This window comes from Vespa mandarinia, chromosome 12 (assembly GCF_050613455.1).
Source record: "Vespa mandarinia isolate Hongniang chromosome 12, ASM5061345v1, whole genome shotgun sequence".
Lineage (NCBI taxonomy): Eukaryota > Metazoa > Arthropoda > Insecta > Hymenoptera > Vespidae > Vespa > Vespa mandarinia.
This window is the reverse complement of record NC_140821.1, coordinates 1,685,001-1,692,500: the sequence shown is the minus strand read 5'-3', so window position 1 is coordinate 1,692,500 and position 7,500 is coordinate 1,685,001. Positions and strand designations below refer to the sequence as shown.

General features: G+C 30.8%; 1 protein-coding gene and 1 long non-coding RNA gene across 7 annotated transcripts in view; one reads left to right on the top strand and one right to left on the bottom strand.

Annotated features, from left to right (window-relative positions):
• Window positions 1-7,500, top strand: part of Ipk1 (Inositol phosphate kinase 1) — a 142,499-nt gene that overhangs the window by 99,105 nt on the left and 35,894 nt on the right. The gene's annotated exons all lie outside the window — the stretch shown is intronic.
• LOC118450731 (uncharacterized) overlaps window positions 1-7,500 on the bottom strand; it is a 45,158-nt gene that overhangs the window by 6,836 nt on the left and 30,822 nt on the right. The window lies entirely within an intron of this gene.

Below are 7,500 nucleotides of genomic sequence, written 5' to 3'. Positions count from 1 at the left end.
TTTCTTCTCGTAAATCAAACAAGAGTTGAGATGCATTTTACAGTCCGGTTTGAAGAACGTCGGATTCGCGATTACTCCTTCTAACGTGATTACCGTTATCGTTAAGAGCTATATATGCATGTATGTATGTATTAGAGTAAGTATTTACGTACATGTGTATATATATATATATATATATATAAATATACGTACATACATGTATACATAAATAAATATGTAAGTACGATACGTAGGATGTCTACGATGATACGAAGAATTAGTTGATTTTAATATATGAACTCTCGAATGCCTCGAAACATCCGCTTTGTAGTTGAACGAAGAAGAAGAAGAAGAAGAAGGAAGAAGGAGAAAGAAGAAGAAAAGAAAAGAAAAAATCGATTGATCGTTATCGATCGATTCTCTTTAAGAACAAAAAGAAGAAGAAGATGGAAGAACAAGAACATTTCCTTTCTTTTCTTCGTTAATTTTCTTGTTCGCAATCTTCCCCAATTTTATCTTCCTTTTCTTTTTTTTTTTTTTTTTTTTTTTTTGTAAAGAAAAGAAGAGAAAGAGAGAGAGACTTTCTCTCTCTTTGTACATTCGTATTTTTCTGTCCCTCTCTCTCTCTCTCTCTCTCTCTCTCCCTCTGTCTTTCTCTCTATTGATCACGATTTCTAAATGATGATTATATCATCGATCTTTCTTTATCTCTTTGAAAATGATAAATATATATATATATATACATATATAATAAATGTGCATGTGTGTTGCATAAAGATTGAATGAGAAGCATTAGAAAAGTAAAAATTGTTTTCTTTAATTATTTATATCTAATATGCATCTATTATGGATTTATAAAAGTCAACATCTTTATTTATGTATTAAAGGAAATAAAATTATTACATATATGTTCTTGCATAATCTATCTTCGTCATAATAATCTTCTTCGTGAAATATTGTGAAACATATTGAGATATATAATAATACATACATATGGGTTAGTATGAAGATTGATAAAGGAACGATTTAAATTTTTATATATAACTTTAATGCGTACCTATTGATAGAATCGTTTTATTAAATCTTAATACTGGCAAATAATTATTTATGTACATATTATTAGAAAATATATAATGATTTATTAGATATCAAATAGCTGATTACTTGGATATATATATATATATATATATATAAATATACGAGTGAATGAGTGAGTGAATGATTGAGTGAGTGAGTGACAGAGAGAGAAATAGATAGATAGATAGATAGATACATAGCAAGAGAGAAATAGAAAGAGAGAGAGAGAGATAGATAGATAGATAGATAGAAATAGATAGAGATAGAAACAGTGCATGTATTTCTGCACGCTGCGAGACTAAATGCGGCGTTTCCAATTACCCGAACGGCACATCGTACGAGATATATACACACAGATAGACACACACACACACACACACATATATACGTAAACGTGTATATATATACGTATATGGATACAGAAGCATACTACTACCAAAGCATTCCGCGGAGAGTTTCGCAAAGTCCAATGAGTTCGTCGACCTTACGCGAAAATGGATAAGACGACCGAGCGAGAGTGCCTAAGGGTCCTCCCTCCTTTCCCCCCCCCCTGTCCTCTTCTCTCTCAAATCCCCTCAATCCCTCCCACCTCACTACCACCTACCAACGCAACCCTTCCCCCTCGCCCTCCCCTCGCCCCCGTACACACCTATCGTATGTGCGAGAGTGCATACAATCGTGCATTCAATTCCCACACGAAACTCTCAATATCGTTGCCAATATCATTCCTTCGATTTCTTTCTTTTTCTCTTTTTTCTTGTTTTTTTTTCTTCTTCTTTCTTTTTTTTTTTTCTTGTTTTTTTTTTCTTTTTCTTTTTTTTTTTTTTTTTCCTTTTAATTCTACATATCCTTCCGTCGAATCCGAAGGGAGGAAAGGAAGAAAAGAAATATGAAGAAACAAAAAAAAAAAAAAAATGAAAGGAAGAAAATGTTCGGTGATAAAAAATTCGTTCTCGAATTTGATTCATATGGCGTTCGAATATAATTTGACTTTTCTACGATGATTGAAATTTATTTGCATTTTTTTTCTTTTTTCTTTTCTTTTTTTTTTCTTTTCTTTTCTTTTCTTTTCTTTTCTTTAATGATACGGCAAAAAGTTAGCCGATACGAATTATCGAATATACATGGAGATTAATTTTAAATCTCTTTTACGATTAATTCGATTGGTCTGCATTGAAACATAATTCTTTTCATTATACGTTCTCGTAATAAAATAATAAACAAATTATTTTCTTTCAAATGATACCATTGAGAAAGAAATAACATTTTTTAATCCTAATCATAATTTTTATATATACGTCTAATCGTAAGAAAGAAAATAACTTATCTCCTTTATCATGAATCAATTATTGAATAATTTATTTGTGATATAAACTGTCAAGGTTTAATACGCTCTAATCGTTGTATAATATTTATATATAAATCTTGAAAATGGTGAAACTTTGGGGGTGGGAGGGAGGGAGAGAGGGAGAATGAATAAAAAGTTAATTAAATCGTTTGTAACAAATGTACATATACGTATGGCGTACACATACGTACGTACATATTCTATCCCATTTGTATTCACTTTTTTACACGCGTTTTATACACTTGACGTACATATGCGTTCTTGCAAAAAGAGAAAAGAAAAAAAAGGAAAGAAAGCAAGAAAGAAAGAAGGAAAAAGAAAAAAAAAGAAAAAAGAAAAAAGAAAAGGAAAAACACCATCTCTCGCCAGAATCGGAAATAGAGACAACGAGCTCTATAATAAGATAACTGGCCTTGTAATAAGATTACTCTCGGCAAATGCACGATTCTACTGGCTCAAGTCAAGTCATCCTACGTAAGACAGGAAATAATCCTTTAATCGTTCTTTCCTCTTAAAGATTAAGAAAAAAAAAAGAAAAAAAAAAGACAGACAGATGGAGAAGAGAAAAGACAGACAGAGATAGAGATTAATATATATATATATATATAGAGAGAGAGAGAGAGAGAGAGGGAGAGAAAGTTTAAAATAAAGGATCAAAAAAAAAGAAAAAAAGAGAAGAAATAACAGAAGAAAAGAAATGAAAAAGGGAAGGAGATATCAAAAGAGTCCGTCCGATTTTTATATCTCTTTTTCCCATGATCATTTTCAAGGTCCCAACTATATCGTGGATAACGATAAAAATCATCGTCTCTCTCACTCGTGAAACTTCAACCGCGTCAAAGTTCTCACCCCGCAGAAGGTTTAATTAGTTTCATAAATGACGATGAGGATTATGATGATGACGAGATAATGACACTGGGGAATATGGAATGATAATGGAGAAGGGATGGGGCCTGTGGGGAGGGGAGGGCGGCTGGAGAAAGGGGGGAGGAGAGAGAAAATCGAAATTCAAGAGAGTCAAGCTTATTCGTCGTCGACTTAGAAAAATAACTGCATTTCGCATGACTCAGCTTTGCTTACGCACGCTTCTCTATTAACGTTTCCTCGTAGACGTAATAATTGATGAGTTTGTGATGAGTGTAGAGTGAGAGAATTGTAGATAATATTATCTACAATTCGAGGTCATATGACCTCGTAAACGAAAAATACAAATTGACAGAGATGGGAAAAAGGGGTTGGGGAAGGGGGGCGAAAAATTACGTGGAAAAATAATCTCAAGATTTTTAGTCTAACAAAGACAAAGGAAGACATCCTCCCCCTCCTCACCCCTCCCCACCACCTTTTTTTTCTCCATCGCCTAAATCGAAAATAATGTAATAATCTTTCTTCTTCGAGTTTCCTAATTTATTACCTTTTATTTTGTTCTTTTTATTCATCCATTTATTTACTTATTTCTTTTATTTTATTTCTTCTTGTTGTCATTTGTCACATCTTCCACTTTTTCCATTCAATGAGTTTTCATGGCGCTTAATTATTATCTCTTCTTTTTTTTTTTGTTCTATTGTTTTCTATTGTTTTGTTCGCTTCGATAATCAATTATATACAAACGATTGTAAAAGATAAATAAAAGTTTGACTCGACTTGATAAAATAAGAAAACGTTCTTTCTTATTTACAATAGATATGTATTTATGAGATGGTCGAGAGTAGAGATGGACGGATGGATGGATGGATGGATGGATGGATAAATGGATAAATGAATGGATGAGAGGGAAGGTGGGAAGGATAGGGGAAATACTTCTTGGCCGGTGTGATTATTAGAAATTAGATGACTTAGGTTCTTACGCGAGCGTTCCCTCTTTTTCGTAAGAAACCTCGTCGAAGAAAGATATATTGTCTGATCTTGCGAAATAGAGATCGACTATTTCTTAGCTTTTATCTAGTCTATGTGTGTATGTGTGTGTGTGTGTGTGTGTATATATACATTTACGTGTGTGTATTATATACGTATATAATTCAAGATGATCTATGTAAAATTTCACGAACTATTTCGATCAAAATCAATTGGAATATTTTTCTTTCTCATTTTGTTTTCCTTTTTTTATTCTTTTATATATTTATATATTTTTTATTAAATTATATATATATATATATATATATATATATATATATTAATAAATATAAAGTCATTAATTTCTTGTTTCATGCGTACAAATTGGTACCACTAATATAGATATACCACAATACAGATATAGTATGTAACATTTTATAGTTAATTGATCATCCAATATACACACACATAAACACATACACACACATATATATATGTATGTATGGACGTGTATAATATATTTCTATTCGTAGAGACATTAATTGGACAAGAAGAGTCGTTACACTGTAAACAGTAATTTATGTAAATAGAGAAATAATAAGTAGAAGAAAGAAAGATAAGCGATCACACACACACACACACTACTATCAACTTTCTTTTAAAATTTTTGTTTTCTTCTTTTTCTTTTTTTTTTTTCCCCTTCTGTTTTGTTCACAAGACGTATATAGTAAAAAGAAATATGTGTGTAGTAGTAACAAAAAAAAACACACACACATACAAATATACATAGTAAACATACAAACACACACACACATACAAACACGTGGAAAGGTCTTATATTTTTACGATCGTTACATTTCTATTACATTACACACACACACACACTCACACACACATATATATTATTCTCGCAAATTTACGTTAGACGTCGTGTGTAACGAGCGCTTCTTTCGTTTCGTCGCACTTACGTTAGTCACATAGACGACATGAAACCTACGAGCCAACGATATACGACCGACTTCTTTTATCTGTTTTTTTTTTTTCTCTTTTTTTTTTCTCTCTCTCTAATACCCGTTCTCTCCACCGGCTGTCGTATGTATCTTACTTATGTACATGAATATATAGTAGACGAATAGAATCCGGTGAGAGGAAGAGGAGGAAATAGTAGTAGTAGTAGTAGTAGTAGTAGTAGTAGTTGTAGTCGTAGTAGTAGTAGTAGTTGTAGAAGAAGAAGAGGATAGAAAGGTTAGCACGAAACTCTGCTGTCATTGCGTCTGGCATGAGGATAATTAAACATTGATTTTCTATGAGCTTTCTTCCTTTTACATCCCTTCCCCAATCCTCCCACCTCTCACCACCCATTCCTCCCCGTTTATTCTTTCTTTCTTTATTTCTTTACTTCCTTCATTACTTTCTGTCTCGACATTCTTTTTATTTAGATTTTTCTCTCTCTCACTCTCTCTCTCTCTCTCTCTCTCTCTCTGTGTGTGTGTGTGTCTCTCTGTCTATCTCTGTCTCTCTCGCGATAAAGTACTTTGCTTTTCGATTAAATCGAACTATTTGTCATTTCGTTCTTTCGATTTGTTGTTAATCACAAAAAAAAAAAAAAAAAAATGACGGAAATAATTCAGACAATTCTATCGAAAAAAAAATTTTCTCTCTTCTTGTTCGACATGTAATAAGAAAGAGAAAAGGATACATGTCTAAAAAATATTTCTATCTTAGAAAAAAATACTTTTATAGATTGATATATTTATTCCTATAATTTGAACAAATAGATGTGTATATAATCAAAAAAAAAACATATATATGTATATATCAAAATGTATTCTTTTTCTTTTTTTTTTTCTTTTTTCCTTTTTCTTTTTTTATACATCGATCCATCCATCCATTCATCTTTATCTATGTGCAAAAAAGAAAATAGATGGAGGTCTGTCTAAAAATAAACAAATGAAACGAAATAAAAAAATAAAATAAAAAATAATTATATATATATATATATATATATATATATATTTATATAGATTAATATATCTGTATTACAAAATAATCGCGATGATACGAGCATGTCATATTTTTTTTTTTTTTAATTACAACGAAACAATTAAAAAGAAAAGAAAAAATCGAATATTTCCTTAGGCCAAACGACAAATCGCGTTTCGATCTATCCATCTGATAATTCGATTATAAGTATCGTCATCATAAAAAAAAAAAAAAAAAAAAAAAAAGAAAAGAAAGAGAAGAAAAAAAAAACGAAAATGATTTATCGATATCAATAGCCAAGAGTCATCGTACTCTCGTTCGAATCTATGTTACGCCGTAGTTTTATTTATAAGATACAATATATCTCGATGATCGATCGAAATCGACCGATCGACATTTAAATTTCCACATGATATATATATATATACATTTTTGTAAAACTGAGAATGAACTCAACGATAGCATAACGCGCGTGTGGCCTTTGTTTGACTTTCACCGTTTCGAGGCGCTCGCCTCGATCGATTTTTTTCGATCCTGACTCTGCTAAAGTCGAGAAATGTCACGGCTGTGCAAATCTTGACCGAGCTGCTATCTTTCTCTTTCTCTTTCTCTTTCTCTCTCTCTCTCTCTCTCTCTCTCTCTCTCTCTCTCTCTCTCTCTTTCAATCTTATTTACCATTACTTTTTCTATCTCTATTTCCTCTCCGACAATTTTAAAACATTTCCAAGAGGAGGCCTCGTCATTTGAACTATCATCATCACTTGATATTAATGATCTATATATATCATTTTACATTATTATATACATTTATATATATATGTATATGATATATGTAAACAAAGATAATATATTAGTATATTAATAAATCTATTTATTTATTTATATCCAAGTATTTCTTTTTCTTTCTTTCTTTTTTTTTCAGATCGATCTATCTAGCCATTCATCCATCTATCTATCTATCTATCTATTTATCTATCTATCTATCTATTTATCTATCTTTTTATTTCGCTAATACATATATATTTGTGTATTATATACTCATAATTATTATAATAATATCATACATTAATTTATCTTAATAATTTGATATATTGTTTGTCGTGCGAGAAAAAAAAAACAAAAGGAAAAGAAAAGAAATTAAACGAATTCTTGTCGATAGGAAAAATTTTCGAAAGTTTTCTCAATGACTAATTAACGATAATTAAATGTATCACGAAGATAATTGGAAAGTAATCGTCATAATTAATGGAATAATATTAATTATTATTATTATTATTATTATT